At 50.2% G+C, this 22,500-nt stretch overlaps 1 protein-coding gene across 2 annotated transcripts in view; it reads right to left on the reverse strand.

Moving 5' to 3' along the window:
* LOC113580084 (ephrin type-A receptor 7-like) overlaps positions 1-22,500 on the reverse strand; it is a 101,356-nt gene that overhangs the window by 53,902 nt on the left and 24,954 nt on the right. The window lies entirely within an intron of this gene.

The raw sequence follows: 22,500 nt of genomic DNA on the forward strand, positions 1-22,500 counted from the left end.
ATCTGTTCACTTAGTGGGCTATAATCCACCAACATGTTCATTTGACTCGGATGTTCTGATAACATACGATCTCCGCACAATTTCTTGGGTGTCTTACTCTTTAAAAGTGCATCACAAACAGTCCGTTCTGCTGCAGCTGCTCATGTCCGGGAGGCACTGAGAGGCTCCTCTGCCGCTGCTGCAGAAATGCATAAATAAATGAGGAGGGCGGGGCAGCAAATGAGGGAGGCAGGGCAAAGGAGGAAAGAGCCGAGAATGAGGAGGGAGGGAGGGGAGAATGAGGGAGGGAGGGGAGAATGAGGGAGGGAGGAGGAGGGGAGTACTGGGAGAGAGCTGGTCTTTATACTCCCAGTTCCAGAAACCCAGCAGACATAGTCTGTTCTAAGTGAGACTGAAGCCTTCTCATTATGTGTGTGTGTGTGTGTGTGTGTGTGTGTGTGTGTGTGTAGTTGTGTGTGAGTGGGAGGTTTTGGAAAGTGAAGATTCTAGACTGTTTTTATTACAGCCAGACAGACACTGATCACAAGGTGATACAATCCTAATAAAAGCCAGCCACGTTCTTCCGCTGAAGCCTTCTTAAGCACACACACACACACACACACACACACACACACACACACACACACGCTGGACACACACGCTGGACACACACGCTGGACACACACGCTGGACACACACGCACACGCACACGCTGGACACACGCACACACACACACACACACACACGCGCTGGACACACACACAGGAAAGGGGGATCAGAGCACTAGCAGTTCATTAGGACATAAGTGACAATCTGGGGAAGCAGGTGTGACACATGGCTCTACCAAAGGGCAGCTGGATCTGATTCTCTTCGTACTGACTGATGGACGGACAGACGCGCGTGCACACAAACGAGAGAAAGAGAGAACGAGAGATGAAAGTAATGACCCAGCACCGCCCAAGGGCACAATCGATACATCAGCTCATATCAGCAGCTTTGACATGACCCGTCTCCGATCACACCATGCAGATGACAGATGACGTGCGGGCGGAATTGCGGAAGGCCAGGAGTTTTACGCCCTCTTTAAATCCTCCAGAAACAAACGACCGTTTAAGGAAAATGCCAGCCACATCCAAGCTGATTAACACAAAACGGGTGGCAATCAAGCCCTTAAGAATGTAATCGCTGCTAATGAAAACTTTCGGGGAGATTTCAACAGCGGCACTTGGAAACAGACGAGCGCCCTGGAGGGGAGCGTGGGCCTGCCTCCAGGTGAGTGCACACGCACGAAGGCAAACAAGACACGCTTCTGGTGGCTTTGTTTAGGGAAACCAAGGAGCACAAGGCCAGAATCCTGGTGTACGTACAGGCAGAACGGATTCATCATCGCGGTCCAGTCCAGGAAGTCGTTATGGGTGGGTCAGCTGGAGCGCAGGGGTTTAGCTGTGAAGTGCTTCATGCAGCTGACTGGTGAATGCACGCAGCCAAGAGGAGGAGGCTCATGAAGTCCTGAGATACAGTTGAGGGAGTGAGGGGTGGATTCAGTGAAAGGAGGAATTAAAATTTGCATGCGTGTGTGTGGTGTGTGTGTGTCTAGCACCTGATAAAATCTGCCTGTCCTGTCTACATACAGAGACACTCACACAATGCTTGACCTTTCCCTCAAGCACACCCGCCCCCCCTCCACACACACACACACACACACACACACACACACACACAATACAGCAGGCGAAGGGTCTCCTCTTGGCAAGGATAACACTGTGGTCAATAAACGACAAGGGGTATTTATTCAGCCATCCATCTGGTCGTTCTTTCACTTATACCTGGAGTTCATCGAGTGATTTCATTGGCCAGGGGAGGTGCAGCAGGTAATAGGAAAGCCAGCCAATTAGATCGATCGTGCCACAAGTAACAAAAAGGCGTTGCTGGGGAAACAGCTGCAAAGAGTGGAAGTGGTCCGAGGGAGCCCATAATAATCCATTCTGGGTCTCCTTGGCCAAGGACCAAAATGCATGCATACACGCACACACCCCAATATCACTCACACAGCTCTATCAAATGATCAAGCCAGGGAGGAACTGAACTGGTCTGGCTGCTGAAGTAAACAAATTATCTAAATACTCCAGTGATTCTTTCAGAAGAACAGACAGGGAGAGTGTGTGGGTGTGTGGGTGTGTGTGTGTGTGTGTGTGTGTGTGTGTGTGTGTGTGCGCGCGTGCATGGGGGAGGCAGGCAGTGCACTGTGCTTGTGATTTATACTGTAGAGGATGAGGAGGAATCCAAGCTGGTTAGCGCGACAGGCTGAGAGGAACACACAGGAGTGACGAGTTAGAGCCATAGCACTCCATCTTCTCACACAAACATACAATAACACACACACGACAGACACACAGACACAACCGCCCAAGTCCCCATGGCGACAGGTAGCAGAGGCGCTGTCAGCAGCAGCCCTGCAGAACTCTCCGCATAATTGTGTTTGATCGCAGGTCATGTGAAATCAATACCCGCAGGTCCGATTTGACCATATGATGTCACACACACACACACACACGCACACGCAGCGCTTCAGTTAGGCCCGCTTTCTCTGCATCACGCCCACACGCGAACACGCGCACATGCATTCACCAGTCAACACATCATCCTTCAGCCCAAGCGTGATTTTCCCAACAAGCTCTGTTGCTCTGCTGGAGAGAAACATTTGACAAACTCTTTACAGCCTTTTAACGCTCGTTACAAAAGGATGGATGCAGGAGGAGGAGGAACCAGGAACAAACACAAGCCTTCATCCTCTGCCCTTTCCTCATCCTCATCCGTTGGCCTCACCTACTCACGCACACGTCAGCCAGCCCCAGTGCCTCCGCCCCTGCAGCTACGCCCGAGATGCCCTCCATCACCCCATCACATGTAGAGCATGGAGAACAAATCCCTGCTTGTGTGTGCATGTGCCTAAGTGTGTGTGTGTGTGTGTGTGTGTGTGTGTGTGTGTGTGTGCGTGTGCGTGTAAGTGTGTGTTCTGTAGGAGGTCAGTTTGCACCCAGCAGTATTTGGCTGTTGCCCTGAGGCTCGGTATCCGCAAAAGAAGTGTGTGAGAGAGCGAGAGAGAGCGCGAGAGCGAGAGCGATCATACGGGCAGAGTAATGTAGGGCAGCACGCCAGAGACACACTCCTGCCAGGCTTTCTCTCTCCCTCTCTCCAGCTATCCCCCACCCCCCCACACACAGAGCCAGAGACAGCTGAGGTCACTAGGGTTATGTGATAGATCATTACTTAATCGATATCACAATACTATTTTCTGTAATACCGATACAACAGGCATATAAACTTTAACACATCACAACATTCTTGCATGCTACAAGTATCCTGCCGGTAGAGGGACGTTCTCTGGGTCTTGCCCTCCAAGCCCAGCTGACCCTGAAGGCCTCTGGGTCCTCAAACTAAACCAAACTAAAATACCAGTAAGTTTTACATTTGAAATAATAATAATAATAATAATAATAATAATAATAATAATAATACATTTATTATTATTATTATTGTTGTATAAAAATGATCATTACTACCAGTGTTCAACATTAAACTTCTCTATGGGCATGTGGGTGTGTCTGGGGGGTGCAGTTGTATCATTTCATGAGTGGATTGGTTTTATTGCACACGCACGGTCATAGTGCACACGCCCCAGTGACTAATGACCGCCGTTTCATTGGATGCATTTCACTGATGCAACACTGATTTGTGACTTTTAATGACTGTGCTATGGACTGTGTCTCACACACGTCTCTCTCTCACACACACACACACACACACACACACACACACACACACACACACACAGAGAGAGAGAGCGCGAGCGAGCGAGCATGCTTTAACATCCGTGGATATAGGAAAGAAATAAAATGCTTTGGGCCATCGGAGAGTGAAATGACAGGAGATGTACCTGAGGAGAGAGTGGCCTTAGGTTCACAGCTCTCAGATCTCTCTCTCTCTCTCTTACACACACACACACACACACACACACACACACATACGTCACAGAAGATATGTTGCAGGCATGCATCAGAGAAAGGAAGTGCTGAATGGAAGGGTGCAACTTAAAAAAAAAAAAAAAAAAAAGAGAAGAAGAGTGGAAAAAAGACAACAGAAGCAGAACAGGGAGAGAGAGAAAGAGAGAAGCAGAGGGGAGGGGAGAGAGGGAGAGAGACTTATTTCTTCCTCTTTCTCTCTTTATATCATCATCATCATCTATTTGGTTTCCTTTTGTATTTGCTAATCACACTTCATATCAGTGATTATTCACAGCAGAGTTCTGGATGTCCTCAAAGCTTCATTTATTCCCTTCAGTTTGTTCATTTTAATGTCGCTTTGGCAGTCCTGTAATTGAATATGGTCACGACAATAAAGCTTACTGAACTGAGAGAGAGAGAGAGAGAGAGAGAGAGAGAGAGAGAGAGAGAGAGAGAGAGAGAGGAAAAAAGTGACAAACAGAGCATGAGAGAGAGAGAGAGAGAGAGAGAGAGAGAGAGAGAGAGAGAGAGAGAGAGAGAGAGCAACCATCATTGAGCCCATCCGACAAGATGTCTAGTTCCAAAAACAAGCCCCCTGCTGGGTTCCCAAGCTGCTGTTTCCCTGAGCCGTTTCCACTGGGTGGCCGCACTCTAAGCCAGGCTGTTGATTGGCTGCTCTCTCCGGCTGTAAGCGGGGCTATTGATTGGCTGTGCACTCTGGCTCCGCAGGACACAACTCTAGCACAAACACCCAAGAGCAGACACACACACCCCAAGCACTCTTTGGCTCAATCTGTCTGTCGGCCTCTCTCTTTCTCTCTCTCTCTCTCCCTCCATCACTCACCATCTCTCTCTCCTTCTCTCCCTCTCCCTGTGTGCTCAGGTCCTCATGGTGCGTTCTCGGACAAGCAGACTGTCTCCACTCCTCTCCCTTTCCTACTCCTGCAGTGCCTTATTTTCCCACAGCCTGTCTAGGGGCTGTACTGCAGACAAACACTGAGACTGAGAGCGAGACGGCTGTGTTGAAGAGAACAGCAAACATGAATGAAAGATGTGCACAGGTGTTAAAACACACATATAATACAGAAAGGTTGTATGGAAATATAGGAATAAAACAGTCACACACACACACACACACACACACACACAGAAAAAGAGAGGGGAAGGGATTACACCCCCCCCCCACACACACACACGCAAAACTTTCATTTTGTGGCCAGCCTGACATCTCTGACCTTTATCAATCTTACATGGTGTCTACTGATGAGAGAATTTTCTCACACACACACACACACACACACACACACACACACACACACACACACACACACACACACACACACACACACACAAGCGGAGAGAGGGAGAGAGACTTACGGAAAGAAAGAACAGTACAGATGAAGAGAAATTGAGAGAGAGAGAGAGAGAGAGAGAGAGAGAGAGAGAGAGAGAGAGAGAGAGAGAGAGAGAGAGAAATATATGTACAGCCAATAAGCCGCACTCAGAAATGCAATTCCGAGGAGTTCTAGCCTTATCACATGGGACAGTTTCCTTGTGGCACTTGATTTGACAATACACCTCTATAAGTATCCCACAGAGGGCATCACCAGGCAGCCTGCTGGAACACGACCCGCACACACACACGACCCTGCCCCTCGGACCCGAGCCCCCTCTCGTCTCCCGCCTAAAACACAGTGTCCAATAAGGCTTTGCAATACAACGCTTGGCAATTGTCATTGCAAACGTTAGTCATTATGGCAATGAGACCGATGCTGCAGGACACGTTCTTTGAGAATCCCGACCTGCGTCAGCCTTCCAGGAGCAGCGTTCCTTCATCCTTGAGTGAACTCTCCCTTTCATAATGGCAATTCGGAAAAAAATATCGGTTCAAAATAACACAGACCGAGCCAATCATGGCACAGCACACGCTGGCCAGCGATTTCAGCTGAGCCCAAAGCATATGGCGACCGCAACGCGCAGCGAACGGCAGTGGAGTATAATGTCCGCATCACGCTGAGGTTTCTAAATGTCAGGTGCTGATACTGTAGCCTGAGGAAGACACAGAGGCCGTGTAACGGACGGGGGGGTCATCACACACAATCCGGGGCGATGGCGCCAAACGTCTCAGACAGCCTCCGGCTGTTCCTTTTTCCGAGCCAATCACAGCACAGCACACGCTAGCCGGCGTCGCTGATGGTCGCAGCTTGAGCCGTGACCACACACTCGCACACACACACATGCACGCACGTGCACGTGCACACGTGTAGAACTAAGATGACCTAAGCAGCTTTTGGCTGGGTGGACATTTCTTGAACGGAGGTGAATGGAGGTGAATGGACATTTGCATCAGATGCTGTCGTCATCTCTCGGCCTGAGAACCAAAGGAGAGGCGTGGCCAGTCACCACTGCTCCGTGGCAGAGCTGAGACGTTAGATGCATCGCAAATAACCGTGGCGTACACTGGAAAGAAGCTAGAAAACAGCGGTGAGCTTATCCATCGCAAACAAGCTGGAAGATGAGGCAGCACCACAGTAGCGAACAACAACAACAACAACAACAACAACAAACAAAAAAAAACCCACTAGAGTCATGGAAAAACTAAAAACACAGGTCTAGAACACCACCCGGGATACAGAGACGGATGCGTTAAAAAAAAAAAAAAACCTACCTCGGGAAGACGCACACGCCAGCAGGGCCTCGGCACAGGGCAGCCGAGCGCCAACCTCAAACATATTGATTAAATAAAATAAAGTTTTTGTGGGACCAAAAAGTGGAACATTAGTGACAGGCCAGATCAATCCCCCACCCTGAACCCCATGGAGCCCGGCACGCCAACACTTAAGGCAAACCACCGGAGCGACCAGGAGGAGAAAAAAAATATGCCTGCCCTCCAGGCACGGCAGCGTGACGTCAGTGACGGCAATGACCAAGTCTTCGAAGCAAGGGTTTGTGTCATTTTTACTTAAGATTATGCTAAACTATCCAATTAAATATTATCCACAGAAACGAATGGGTTTTATACAAATATGAAAACAGTTAAGGAAGGGAATCCTGGAAATAAGGCTGGAATTCTTCACAGTCATCCTTTTAAATGCAGCTGTAAGATACTGACGCCAAATCAACCAAACTAGAGTTGAACAAATACATTCATATTACACTTTTAATGGCCACTGCACATCCACCAATCCACCCAGTGCCAAAATATTTGACGATACTGCATGACTAAGTAGATTACCCATTTACGTGTATAATTTAATGATATAATTTATTGGGCTGTAAAGTTTAAATCACACATGAAAATAATGGGATTATTTTTTATGAGCTACAGAGAAGGAGACAGTTCAGTGTGAGGGTGGTTAATGCTGTGCTGGAGTTGCACAGCCATTTCAAAAGCACATTTACACCACCCCCTCCATCTCATGTCTGGAACACAGGAAATGCAACATGAGTACTCATTCCCATTCTGATAGTCTTAACATGTGTCACATGCCTGACTAGTTCTGCATTAACTAGAAAAGGGCATTTGTAGTGTATGGGCATGTGCAAGTATGTGCGTGTGTGCGCCACATAGTCTAAAAGAATTCACCCTGATCAAGTCTAAAGCTGATCACATGGTCAAACGATCACAGAGACGTGCGCGCGCACACACACATACATATATACAAACACATATATACAAATATATAAAAAGAAGCGTTAGATCTGCCATTACACTCTATGTTAAAAGTGTCACAAAGCAGAAACAACACAAGAACGTGTGTGTATTGATGGATAGACAGATGTATGTATGCATGCATGGACATATAGATGGATGGATTGATGTATGGTAGGAAGGTAGAAAAGAAAAGGGAAAAAAGACAAGGCAGACAGACTTTCCCACCAAGCAAAGCTTCACTGTCTGTCACCCACTTCACACACTTCCCACTACGGCTGTCTAGCAGCGTCTCTCTGAGCATTCACACACGCATGCACCCACCCGACCACCCACGCACACACACACGCAGAGAGAGAGAGAGAGAGAGAGAGAGAGAGAGGGAGAGGGGGGCAGGAGGGAGGGTAGTGGTTGAAGGAGAGGGGGTATTGACAGCCTCTTGGGGGAGCATCTGCCCCATGCTACTGACTCAGACTGTATTGGCAGGCTGGGCTTGGTCACACTAACCAGGGGTCTGCCTTAATTGGACCTGCACTGCCATGAGGAATGCAGGGCACACACAGTCAACCCTTCTCCAGCGGTATGCCTCCTGCTGTTCCATCAACCCAATGTGCATATATACACTCAATGTTTCTCTTTTCTCTCACTCTCACAAACACACACACACACATGCTCACACACACACACACACACACAGACACAAAACATAAAACTGGGGCAGATCATTCAACCACAAAAGAACAAGAAGCATCAAACTTGTAAAGAATCAGATTTTGGGGATGAGTGTCAGATCTTGGGGATCAGTGTGGGATGCTTGATACTGGACTGGACTACAAACTCAGTCAGCAATCCTACCTGTGCTCATGAATACCTACCTACCTATACACACACACACACACACACACACACACACACACACACACACACACACACACACACACCTTTTTACACCGGACATGTGGCTTACGCTCTCTCATGCGCGCACGCACACACACGCACGCAGACACGAACACACACAGTATCCATTAACAGGCAAAGTGCACCTAGCTGGTCGTGTTTCTCACGGCCACTGTAACGTGTTCCCTTTTTTGCATGCAGTGTTCCAACAGAAACATCTGACCTTCAGAAAGCTGTGGACAAAAGCACAGATCAATGTCCAATAAAAACACAGTCCACTGGCTGGCCATTCACCGCATATAATCTAGCATTCGCGTGCTGGGCCAAGCTGAGCCAATCACGAAGCCCCATAATTGGAGAATAATTATGCTAATCACGTATGCGTTTTGAATGAACCTTAAAATATTCCCAGCGTATCTGGAGCTGGCTGCTGGCCGTCTCCGCCCGTCTTTGCTCCAATCTTATCCAAGAAAGACAGGCAGAACAGAAAGGACAGAATAAAAAAAAAAAGGACAGAAAAGAAAAGAAGAAAGTCAGCCAGAAAGCAAAGGAGCCAGGAAGGAGGACAGAGAGGAAAGGGAAAGAAAAGAAGCATTTCAAAGCCAGCTGCTCACTACGGCACTGCTCATCCCAAAACCCCTTCCAAAATCATACTCTGCCATTCAAAGGTAAACAACAAAGACTCTGTGTGTGTGTGTGTGTGTGTGTGTGTGTGTGTGTGTGTGTGTGTGTGTGTGTGAGAGAAAGAGATAACAGCATTACCGGGGTAATCTGCATAGAACATCTATCCAGGAATTGGAAATGAGATCATGGGGTTTTGACAGAGTTCAGAGACAACTCCACACAGTCCCAACTGCAAGCAAGCACACACGTGCATGCAAACACGCACGCAAACGCACACACTTAGTCCTGATAACATGCAAATGGTTACCCCTGAAGGTCATCTAGCCGGGACGGTGGTCTTCTCTGCGCGGAACACGCTTCAGCAGGGGGCGCTATTTACCGGCGTCATCTTCCCTAACTCTTATCAACCACATCACACCGAATTTAACGGCACCCCTCACAGCTTCTCATGGGTGTCGCACAAAATTCATTCCCCGGTCCTCTGAAGCCTGGAGAAGGTCCTACGGAGGAGAGGCAAGCACTATCTCGCTGATCCCAGATCAGTGAAGTCACTCAGCAGACAGGCAAGATGAGCAGCTGTGCAGCAACGAGCGGGAGACGGAATGGAACGCATCCGGCCAGCGCCATTCGGTCCAGAGGGAACGCTGGTTTGGGGCATATATCGATTACACTGGAGCGGGGCACATGAATATTTGATGGGGTGATGCTAAATGCATGGGCGGGGCTAGAAGGATGGGTGGTGCTGAAGAGGTGGGGCGGGGCTGGGGGCAGTGCTGAGGGCGGGGCTGGGGGCGAATATCTGCATTCGTATCTGCTGCACAGCAACACTTTGAAGCTGTCAGAATGCTCGCACACATGCGTGTATGCAAACACACACACACACACACACACACACACAAATATGAACTAAATACAGATCACTAGCAAAGTAGACCCAAGTTCAGAGATGGTTGAGTGATACAGCATGGAAAGAGAATTAGAAAAACACAGCATAAGAAGCACAGTGAAATGGTAAGAGCAAGGGATCACGCGTATACACACACACACACACACACACACACACACACACACACGCGCGCACACACACACACACGCGCACACGCGCACACACACACGCGCACGGAGAGGAGAAAAGAAATTGAGACAGTCAAGAAACAAGACGACGATTGCAAGCGCAAACGCTATAAGGAGCTCCATCACAAACGTGTGCTTACACACCCACCCCCACAGTACCACACACACCCCCACACAGGAGTTCTGAGCCGAGGAGGCTCTGTGCTGCACTGCTCCATGATTCACTGCAAATGAAATGTCACCCTGGCAGGCCGTAACGCCGCGGCTGCCCTCCCCACGGCGTAATTGAATTTTGCAGCCATATAAACAACGCCTGGCCTGGCCACCGCCTTGATTGGTATAAATGCGGGTGTTTATGGAAGCAGGCCGCCGATGGCCCAGCTGAGAGTCTGTGGGGACCCCCTCGGGCCCCATCACACAGCCCGCAGGACTGTGTACGCACGCACGCTCACACACGAGGACTGATGCCACAATATCCTTGCACTCACTGTCTGTGCCAAATGACGTGTACACGCGCTGTAAATATGTGTCGACGTATAGATGAAGGGTTGAAACAACAGCAGGAGCCGTGCGCACGCACGCACACACACAACTATTATTCTTATTTAGTGTAGTATTGTATCATATTGCATTATACACAATATCCCATTCTTTCATAAACTTTACAGTCATGTGTGGTATCACAGTAATTCAGTGGTTATGCTAAAATACACATGCACACGCAAGACACTTGGTGCCAAAGGGATTTTGAGAAGGGGGAACGTAGCCCTGGATCCTCCCCCATGCCAATACCCCGCAGACCCTCCACCCCTGAGGGCTCCCCCACAACCCCATGATGGTGCACTGTTGGCCCGCCTCTCTTGAGAGCTCCTCCCCTTTCAGTGGCCAGATATCCATGAAGCCCCACCTCCCAAAGCAAGCACACCAACCCCACAGACATTTAGTGCACCCTGCCCTCTTAAATTCAGTGTCACTGACCCAGTATCACAGTTCAAACTTTACGGGTCATATGCAGAGCGTAGATGGTGCCAACAGAGACTGACCTAGGATCAGCTGTCTCCTACAAATGTAAAGTAAAAAAAGCATATAGCCCCTGGGCCTGTGGGGCCTGTATACTGATGCTTTCTACCAAACCTGCAGTTTTAGTGCTAATGATGGCGCTGTCCTTTGTGAGCCAGGCTGGGGTAATGTGTCGGGATAATGCCCTCCTGGGTAGAGGGAATTGAAAGATTTTTTAACACAGTTCTTTTAAAGTGCTCTAATTCACAGGTCGTTGACCTCACAATGAGTTTATTTATGACACTTTGTTTGGTAGAGGAAAAAAAGAGCTATAAAAGCCATAAAAATGACATTTACCAGCCCAGAGCTCAAACCTTACGCACGGCTGCAGGTTTCCTTCATCTTCAACTAAACTTTTATCCCTTACATAGTACTGTATGGCAGGGTATGGGAAACCCATCAGCCCTGAGTAGACATAAAGCATTACCCCTCCACCCACCCTAACACACACACACACACACACACACACACACACACACACACACACAAGGCTTTGACATTTTCTTCTTTGAGCTATGTGTCTCTGTGCTGTTTTCGTGTCTGCATGTTGAATGCAGGACTATGTGTTGCCTGGTCTAGCTGCGTTACACACTTCTGTGAGTAGAAGTAGCAGGCAGGACTGGTGCCCTAACAGACCACAGGGGTGCCGGACCAAGGCTGGAGCTAAACTCCGCCGGAGGGCAGGTCTATGGAAGCAGAACTGGACCACGCCCCCCCCCCCCTACTTCTCCCTCCCTTACTGCTAAAAGACTGGGCACAGGCTGGGAGTTGCCATGACAACGCAGCCTAGCCATCACCACCCACTGTTTGGTATGATATATGTCTCAAAAACTGAGCAATGAATGTGTGGCCCATCATGGGGAAACAGGCTGTTGGTGTTATTCTAGCATCCTTTGGTGTGTGTGTATGTCATCGGACACACTCGTTCGGAAAAACAGTCTTCCCACAAAGGTTCATCCTCTCCAAAGTGTGGAAGAGTGGCCAAAAAGAAAAAAACAAACAAACAAAAAAACAAATCCTCAGGGGGGAAACAAACAGAACAGGAAAAGTTGGGGAAAAAAATAAAATGGCGGGAAAAACCAAGCAGGCAGAAACAATCCATGCCGGAAGGCTGCCATGAAACAACTCAGGGAGAGGGAAAAGAAAAGAGAGGGAATGTTTTTCCGTGGAGGCAGCCCCTAAGGGAGGCTGATCCCCCGCCAGCTCCCCCGTTCCACGAGACCTGTGCTGATCTGGTGCTGCAGAGCCAAGCCTGATCCTGGGTCAGTCACTCCAAGTTTCTGTTTATTCTGCTTATTTTCACTGCAGATGATCACGTGGCATGTCAGCGACTCTGGTTAGGTGAGAAACCCGCAAGTGCGGCAGGCCTGCTCCGCAATTGGTACGGGGGCGGCTCTGGGAGCGGGGCTCGGCATCTTGGGCCAGAGAACCTCAGCGTATGGGGTGGAGGGCACGACCCGCTGCTCTGTCAGCGTTTGTGCTAGCTGCTTCAAAAGGTGCAGCTGCTTAAAGCCAAACACTTTTACACTTTTACACCCCGAGGCCACGGGCCACAAGAGACACCCTCGCCCGGGACAGCATGCATCCGGCTGGAGGGCCAGACACGTGTGGACTGGCAATGTTTGACTGGGTGTGTGTGTGTGTGTGTGAGAGAGTGTGTCTCCACACCCATCTCTGAGATATTGTCACTCTCCATAAAAGACCTTGACTTCACCAGAAGAGGTCATCCCCGCACCCATCCATCAAACCACTGGCGGGTGTGAGCTCCACCTGGACGTGTGCAGCAGGTGACGCCCGGTCCCGTGTAGATCGATACAGTGCCCGTGAATCATGCTGAGGCCTTCAGCTGGCACGGCATTTACTCTGGGTCCGTTATCATGGAGACGCTTTCAGTCCTTCAAACATTACACTAGCAGCTAACTCTCAGTGTGCATCTGTCACCAGCAGAAGCGCTTTGTGCTGATTTTTGCATTATCCACAGAGTTAATTTGGCATTTGTCTCGGTAAAATGGGAGGGAGGGGGAGGGAGAGAGAGAGAGGGGGAGAGAGAGAGAGGGGGAGAGAGAGAGAGAGGGGGAGTGAGAGAGAGAGAGAGAGAGAGAGAGAGAGAGAGGGGGAGGGTGTGAAGAGAGTGAGACAGACACTTGAGGAAGACAGAGCAACTGTTAATAACTTCCACGCCTGCCATTATGTCTGCATGATATATGAGGGAGTGTGTACATGTGAGACCACATATGGGCTTGTGTGTGTGTGTGTGCGCGTGTGTGCGTATGTATGTATGTGTGTGTTTTTCGCAAGTCGTGGGTGAGAGAAAGAACCAAATACACTTCTGAGGGACGCAGGTGCTGCTGCAAATGTCATCCGTTTTGTTGGGGCGCAGGAGGAGCATGGTGACAAATGCCAGTGGAAGAGAGAGATGGCGCCGTGCCAACCGAGCTGCCAGGTCCTGCCACAATCACAGCTCAGCGGTGTGAGGACACGCCTCCGTGAAACCTGCTCAGCGAACCAGCCGCGGGGACGGGGGGACCTGGGGCGGAGTGACGGAATGGATGGAGGGACAGAGGGATGGCGAGGGCATCCTGAGTCGCTACGCAACAGTCCCGGGCTGATGTGCATCTCTGGTGTCGTCCCCCCTCTTCAGAGTCATGAAAGGGTGAGGGAGGCAGAGTGAGGCAGAGTGAGGCCTCACCCGCCGCGCGCCTGCCGTGTAGCAGCTGTTCTGGGAACCGGCCTCAGTACTGGTGCAGAGCACAGGCTCTCATACAGACTGACGCCAGATAAGTGAAAGCTGTTCAGATCATGGACAGGTCGTAATGTTCCGATTTAATACGCAAAAACGCGTATTACATTTTATGAAATACAACATGAGCATTCGACGTCAACGGCAAAGTCAATCCGGTTAATTATTGATTCGTGGGATCAAACATTTTTAACGCTGTAATTAACCGGATTGACTTCGCCGTTGACATCGAATGCTCATGGTGTATGCTCATGTGTGTGGGTGTGTGTGGGTGTGCGTGTGGGTGGGTGTGCGTGTGGGTGTGTGTGTGTGTGTGTGTGCGGCTGTGGGTGTGCATGTGTGTGCGCGTGTGTGCGGGTGTGTGTGCGCGTGTATATGTGTGTGTGTGTGTGTGTGTGGCTGTGGGTGTGCATGTGTGTGGGTGTGGGTGCGTGAGGGTGGGTGTGTGTTTAAGCCCACAAGTGCATGCATGCGTGTGTGTTGATGGGGATGCTCCAGGACAGGAGATCTGCCACATCAGCTCAGACACAAGGTGACCCCCGCATGGGGAAACCATCTGAACACTTACCACACACACACACACACACACACACACACACACACGCGCACACTCACACTCACGCACGCACGCTCGCTCGCTCACGCACGCACGCTCGCTCGCTCACAGGCACGCTCACACACGCACGCTCACAGGCACGCTCACACACGCACGCTCACAGGCACGCTCACACACGCACGCTCACAGGCACGCTCACACACGCACGCTCACAGGCACGCTCACACACACACACACAAGCTCACACACACACAAGCTCACACACACACAAGCTCACACACACGCAAGCTCACTCACACACACGCAAGCTCACACACACACACGCAAGCTCACACACACACACGCAAGCTCACACACACACACGCAAGCTCACACACACACACGCAAGCTCACACACACACACGCTCACACACACACACGCAAGCTCACACACAAGCTCACACACAGTCACACAAACACTCCTACCCCCCCACAGTTTTTTCACTCCACACGTTGGCATGCACGCACGCACACAGGGCTGATCTGAGACACTCTGCTGACGCTGCTAATCTCAGAACTCTGCCATCCTGCGTCCCAAATCAATCAATCAGTCTCCATCTCTGTACGTGTCCTCCGTGCACACCAGCATTCACCCTGCTACAGTGCTCGGTGGCAGTGTGTGTGTTGGTGTGTGCGTTTGCACGAGCGTTCACCCTGCTACAGTGCTCGGTGGCAGTGTGTGTGTTGTGTGCGTTTGTACGACTGTTCACCTGCTACAGTGCTCAGTGGCAGGGTGTGTGTTGTGTGCGTTTGCACGAGCGTTCACCTGCTACAGTGCTCAGTGGCAGTGTGTGTGGTGTGTGCGGTGTGTGCGTTTGCACGAGCGTTCACCTGCTACAGTGCTCAGTGGCAGTGTGTGTGGTGTGTGCGTTTGCACGAGCGTTCACCTGCTACAGTGCTCGGTGGCAGTGTGTGTGTTGGTGTGTGCGTTTGCACGAGCGTTCACCTGCTACAGTGCTCGGTGGCAGGGTGTGTGTTGTGTGCGTTTGCACGAGCGTTCACCTGCTACAGTGCTCGGTAGCAGGGTGTGTGTGTTGTGTGCGTTTGCACGAGCGTTCACCTGCTACAGTGCTCAGTGGCAGGGTGTGTGTTGGTGTGTGCGTTTGCACGAGCGTTCACCTGCTACAGTGCTCGGTGGCAGTGTGTGTGTTGTGTGCGTTTGCACGAGCGTTCACCTGCTACAGTGCTCGGTGGCAGGGTGTGTGTGTTGTGTGCGTTTGCACGAGCGTTCACCTGCTACAGTGCTTGTGGCAGGGTGTGTGTTGTGTGCGTTTGCACGAGCGTTCACCTGCTACAGTGCTCGGTGGCAGGGTGTGTGTTGTGTGCGTTTGCACGAGCGTTCACCTGCTACAGTGCTCGGTGGCAGTGTGTGTGTTGTGTGCGTTTGCACGAGCGTTCACCTGCTACAGTGCTCAGTGGCAGTGTGTGTTGGTGTGTGCGTTTGCACGAGCGTTCACCTGCTACAGTGCTCGGTGGTGGCGGCAGCGAGTATGAGGCGTCTTGGGAGTGCTGCACGCTGCGGCAGTGTAAATTCCTGGACATGCACAGCGCCGCTCACACTCCCCCACAGTACTCGCACAGGCACCAGGCAAAGCAATGCAGGGGAGTGATAACATCATCCTGTAATGAAGCTTTATTGAATCGAAATATTTGAGAAATTGAGTGCCGTGCGTATGGGTGCGCGCGTGCGTGTAGGTAGGCGTGTGTGTGTGTGTGTATGTGTGTGTGTGTGTGTGCGTGTGTGTGTGTGTGTGTGTGTGTGTGTGTATGTGTGGGAAAAGAAGGTTGTACAGGTGCTGTAGAGGAGGCTGATAACTGCTGTATACACAAACACACACACACACGCACGCCTGCCTACACACACACACAAGAGAATGTAAAAACAAAGACAAAAGAAAGGAAGAAACAAAAAACAGACAGAGAGAGAGAGACAGAGGGATGGGTACAGATACGGAGGTGAGCATTAATGGCTGTTTTGGGGGGGGGGCAGTGTGTGCAGCGGCAGATGGGCCCAGGTGGCACTGTGCCAGCCAGAACAGTGAGCTGTGCTGCCAAGCCCCAAACACCACACCCCCACACCCCCCACCTGCCCACACCAGCCCCCTGCACATTAATCCCCAATCTTCCATAAAGCCTCCAGTTAACCTGCCCTACCTCAGCTGGGGTTAAAGTGGCGCTTAGCGAGGGAGGCTGACGTAATGCTGCCGGGGGGGGGGGGGGGGGGGGGGTGGCGGAGCCAGCGCGATGACGAAGGCGGGGTCACCCATTAGCTTTCATGGCACGCTGCAGGCCGGTGCAAATTTGCCTGGACTCCGCCTTCAACGGGCGGGCGGAGCATCCGAGGCCCACGCGGCCATGTGGAGGGATGGAGAGGAGGAAAACGGATAATCCGAGAAGGGCGATGGCTTTGAGCTGCACAGTGTGTGCAAGCAGGGGTGTGCTAGCAGGGGTGTGCAAGCGCGTACGCTCAGACAGCACCACTGGCTCTCGGTAAATAAGTCAGTCAGTGGCATGAGCATGTCAGCAATAGATAGATAGATAGATAGATAGATAGATAGAGAGAGAGAGAGAGAGAGAGAGAGAGAAAGAGAGAGAGATAGAGATAGAGATAGAGATAGATAGATAGATAGACTTCCCCAGCAGCTGCTGGTACACTTAACACTGCTCTAATTACCCAGCAGTGAGTTATAGCAGCGCTTTTAATTAAAGAACTACAGCAGACACGCATGCACACTCACACACACACACGCACGGATATACACTCACTCACGCACGCATGCACATAGGCACACACACATGCAAATGAACATTTTCAGGAGAATAAACTGATCAAAGCGTTAGTGTGCTTAATCTCTTAATCTGTCTAAGATAGTGCAGTGAAACCCAGCACTAAGACGGATGACATCACCTGCATCCAAGACTTTTAAATTTCACAGTGAAATATGGACCTCGTCTTAAATAAGAGTTTAATGCTGCCCCCCAACACACACACACACACACACACACACAGCTCTTGTTATTCACGCTTTCCTTCCCTCCAGGACTCTACGAGCTAATTTTTACAAATCAATGATTATAGACTATTAAATTACAATAATTGATTTTACATAATACCAGATAACAAACTGCACACCGGTTACACAAACACAGACAGATAAAGAGTGTCTGGGTCTAAGAAGGCCAGGATCCATGCCTTAGAAAATGGTCTCCCTGGAGACGGGTCTCAGTGGTACATCACATTGCGTCATGCGGCGACCAACTCAGACAAGGGGGAAGACCCGCACTGCCCTGCATCTCCCAAACGAACACACACGCACACACATACAAACCCACACACCAGCACATACACACATCCTTGCACTACCCGCTCTCTCTCCAACACATACACGCAAATATGTGCTGTCATGCGTTTCAGTCCATTCATGGCCCAGACTAGCCTCCGTTTAACTTCCACACTCTAAACAGCACCGAGGAAAAGACACGGAGTGAAAGACACACAGAGAAAGACGGGGGGGGGGGCAGAGCAGGCTGTTCTGCCCGACTCAACCCATCTATTACAGTAAGAGTCCACACCCGCACTACTAACCTCTAGTACGGCCCCTAAGAACCCTGGTTAAGACCACCATTCCTGCTGAGTTTAGGTTGACCCCCTACAGTGCTATTCTTTAAAAAAAGATTGGAATGGAATGTGCGAGGGTGGAAGGTTCTTTTTGCCCGCTCGCCATCGGACCGCAAGAGATTCTACTGTGCTGTTAGTCCGAAACCCCTACACAGAGACTGTGAAGCCGGACTGGCAGGTACAGCACCCATGTGCGCACGTACCCTCATCTCCGACATGCTAAAACCTGCTGTGCTGTCCTTCCATTGGCCCTCAACACCCTGGGCACACCGAGGTCATTTTTAAAGAAACTGGGGCATGACATAAAAAGGCATTTACCAAGAAAGCGATAACATTTCTTAGCCAGTCTGCTCTCACAGGCAGATGAATTATGCACAGACACCCACACATATGTATGCACACATGCACGCACACACACGCACATGCACTGCATTTACTCTGCCAACTTGCACAGTCCCAAGACACCATCAACAGCTACTCATGGCCAGCTCAATAGTATTGAGCTGCTTAGTTAAAATACACTCACTCTAGCAAGCACACAAACCCGCACTCACTCAGCCTCACACATATACCCACGTCCCGCACAAAACAGATAAATCATACTCACTTATCCCAAGCTCTCAGCTCCGGGCTCCGATCCGACGTGCAGCCCGCTCGCACGCCCGAGACAGCCGCCCCCGGAGGGGCGAGGCGCACCGGCCTGAGGCCTAATTCAGCAGCTTAGCAGTGTGTTTGGCAGTGGATCGATAGCGCTGGCGCAGAGGTATATTTGCATATTCATGTCGTTAGCGCTCAACAGAGGAACAACCCACCGAGACCGTGCCTATAGGAAGCCGGCCCCACCCAACATCCAGCCCCGTGCCCCGCCCCGTGCCCCGCCCACCGCCCTTTGATGAGCTACTCTTCCATCGCCTCACTCTCTGCCTCCATCTCTTGCGCGCGCACACACACACCCGGTGTGGGTGCCACAGATGTCGCCCTGTGTTTCCTTAAGGATTTAACCCTAAATTAGAATTTGTCCCAAAAGTGCGAACTTTCGGTCAGTGGCGAACTCTCAGGCTGCAGAGAAAACAAAACTTATCAGCGGATATTGGGATGTTCTGATGTCCTGATATTTCTGATGTTCTGTTTCCGTTCTGCTGTCACGGTGACGGTCTGGCCATTAAAACACCTCCCCCCACCACCTCTCCTCCCCTCCTTATTTCCCTCTTTCTCTGTTGCTTTGTTTTCCATTTGACTGAATGCATGAAACATCCGACTCTTATCCTGCAGCTCTCCAAATTACTTTATATTACTCAGAGAGTTTCTCAGATTGATAGACACATGGAGACTAAGCGGAAGGACAGATAAGATCCTAGGTGGAGGGCCACAGTTTCTCCACCGCTGTCCCGGGTGCGGGGGCGTCGCTGCTCAGTTCTCCTGGGCCAGACGCCAACAGCTCGCCACTGGACCCACGCGTCTCCCGATGGCCAAGCACGGATGGTCACCATCTGGAGCCGAGGCCAAGGTGAAGGCCTTCAAGCCAGAGACCGTTCAAAAACCACTCCGTCCAGAGGACATGCCTGAGACACATTTCTGATTGGGAACTCCTCGGAGACCTGGTGGACTGGGTTATGATGGACGGTTATTTTTGATTTCCCAGAATCCTGTAAACTAAATATCGATCTCTGGTTTTTATGGCTCAGTACCAGATGAATGGGAGTTAAAGTGCCAAGAGCGTATGATGGGCTTTTTGGGCCGGATGAGCAACTATTTTACAAACACCAGAACCCCCCCAACCCGTTTCTGAGGATGGCATGAAAGTGTGAGGATGGGGAGATGACGAGGAGGCAGGCGCATGTTCTGTCTTCTGAAGGGTCGTAGGAGATGACTTTTCCACTCTCAGAAAAACGCCTCACGTCAGACATGTGCACAATCTATATATATATATATATATATATTTATTTATTTTGGGGAAAGGACAGAAAGATACAAGTTCAAAAGTGAACCCTCCATAGCATATTTGCCATCACCATGACGACGGCTCCTGCATGTTGGCCATTTCTCCAAATGTTGAGGAGACCTCCAGTGGAGGAGTCTCCATTAGGATGGTTACCGATGGTTCTTTCCTCAAACACTTAAACGTGTCACCATTAAGTATTTTTGTCACAGGACTGATGGTCTGTTTCTTGTATTTTGTGTCTGTCCTGGAGTGACCCCTCTCTTCAACTCCAGGCTTACATTCTTGGAGACGTGGGTTTTCTGTTTACCAAGGTCTTAGTCGTTTTTGATTGCAGATATTCTCAAGCTCAATAAGTGAAATCCACTTTATCCATTTCGAAATCTTTCCGATTAGCGTCTGAAGGTCAGGGCATAGATGTATTTAAAACTACTGTCTACTTAGCTTCACATAGTTAAAAAATCATTTTAACTGTAAACATATGCAATGGAATAAGCTCTTATCAGTGTTAAAATCAAGAAATATATATGTATTAATACAGTTTAGTATTAGTTAAAAATCTCAGATCTTCTGCCAACACAGGTACTGGAAGGGTGTGTCAGATCGCATGACTGACAGCAGCGTCTCCCTGGCAACATGAACAACTCAGCCAGATTGGATTGGTGTGCTTTAGCTGTATGTTTGAGTTATTTAACTCTCCTGCAGGAAAATAACCACTACAAATAACAGAAGAGTGCATCCAAACTACGAGTTTAGCTAAAGCTTGCAGTCTTTCACCCCTTGTCTCTCCCTCTGTTCCTCTCTGCCTCTCTCTTTCTCTCTCTCTATCCCCACTTTTCTTTCCTCTGTCGCGCTCTTTCTCTGCCTTATATTCCCTCCCTCACTCTCATTTTCTCCCTTTCTCCTTCATCTGCACCACTCACCCTGACAGCACATCATGACTAAAACATCTGAGGTGCCCTGGCCAGACAGCAGGGAGCTCTCTGAAAACAACCCGTAACACGGCGACAGCACAAACGCCATTTTAAAGCAACAAAATAAGTCTCAGCCCGTCCCTCCCTGCTGTGATCTCACGGAGGGGGTTTGGAGGCAGCAGGTTGCGGCTTCTCTTCCCCAAACCCGCGCCCGGCCCTGCGCCTCCTCCCACGGCCCAAGGCCACCCGGAGACACCAGTTTGTGCTGCTCGACATCGCCGCACAGACACCGCCAACACAGTGCCATGCGAGCCGAGCCAGGGCTCAGCAATGCCTCACACAAGCACTCAGGGCACCCGGGTGACTGAGAAGACGCCCGGAAAGCAGCACACTCCAGAGGCATCGGCAGACCTGGGCCAGACCAGCCGGTCTCCATTCTGCATGCGAAGGGATTGATTTGCCTGAACGCTGGACAGAATGATAAACACTGCTGGCCAGGATAGTGCTAGAACATGGCTTATTCATTTAGCGTGGGAGAGTTTGCGTGTTTGCGTGTGTGCATACGTGCGTGCGTGCAGTGAGTACAGAGTTGAGAAGGGTGCAGTGCTGCATATGGCCACATGGAGACATTCTACCCAGCAGGGGGCGGAGAGGAGAGGAGTGTGAGGGTGTAAGGTGACACACTGCCATGTGTGAACACTGATGCACTCTCTCAGCCTCTGTGTGTGTGTGTGTGTGTGTGTGTGTGTGTGTGTGTGTCCATCCAAGCACGATTGTGTCAATTTATAGGTGTCATCACATATGGGAAGGTAACGTGCCAAAACAGTTTTGTTTCTAGAATCAGATGTGTGCTTTCTCTCCCTAGTTTTTTCTCACACACACACACACACACACACACACACACACACACACACACACACACACACACTCATGCATTCATATGTCCACATACACTCATACATAAAGGAAAAAAAACAAAAAACAAAACTAACAAAAAAAAGAAAAGACAATAAATCCAAACCATTATAAAATCAACTGTCACCCGTGAAACAAACACATAACAGCCAGATGGCACCCACAGTCTGTCCCTGTGCATCTGAACTGCCTACAACTCCCACACTGCACTACGCACAAGCCTGGCTTGGGAACTGCTCTATACAGGAGCATAAGGTTCTCCAGATAATGGTAAAGACCAGCAGAACATCACAGGAGCGCAAGGCTCTCCAAAGGCTGGTGAAGACCAGCAGAACATCACAGGAGCACAGTCTTTCCATTACTGACACCAGACCAGGGTCATCAGAAGAGCACACACCATCAGGGACAGAACTTACCCCCAACATGGTCTCTTCACACTCACCATCAGGGAGATGGTTCAGCAGTGTGAAATCATGAACCACGAGAGTC

The sequence above is a fragment of the Electrophorus electricus genome, chromosome 1, assembly GCF_013358815.1.
Source record: "Electrophorus electricus isolate fEleEle1 chromosome 1, fEleEle1.pri, whole genome shotgun sequence".
NCBI lineage: Eukaryota > Metazoa > Chordata > Actinopteri > Gymnotiformes > Gymnotidae > Electrophorus > Electrophorus electricus.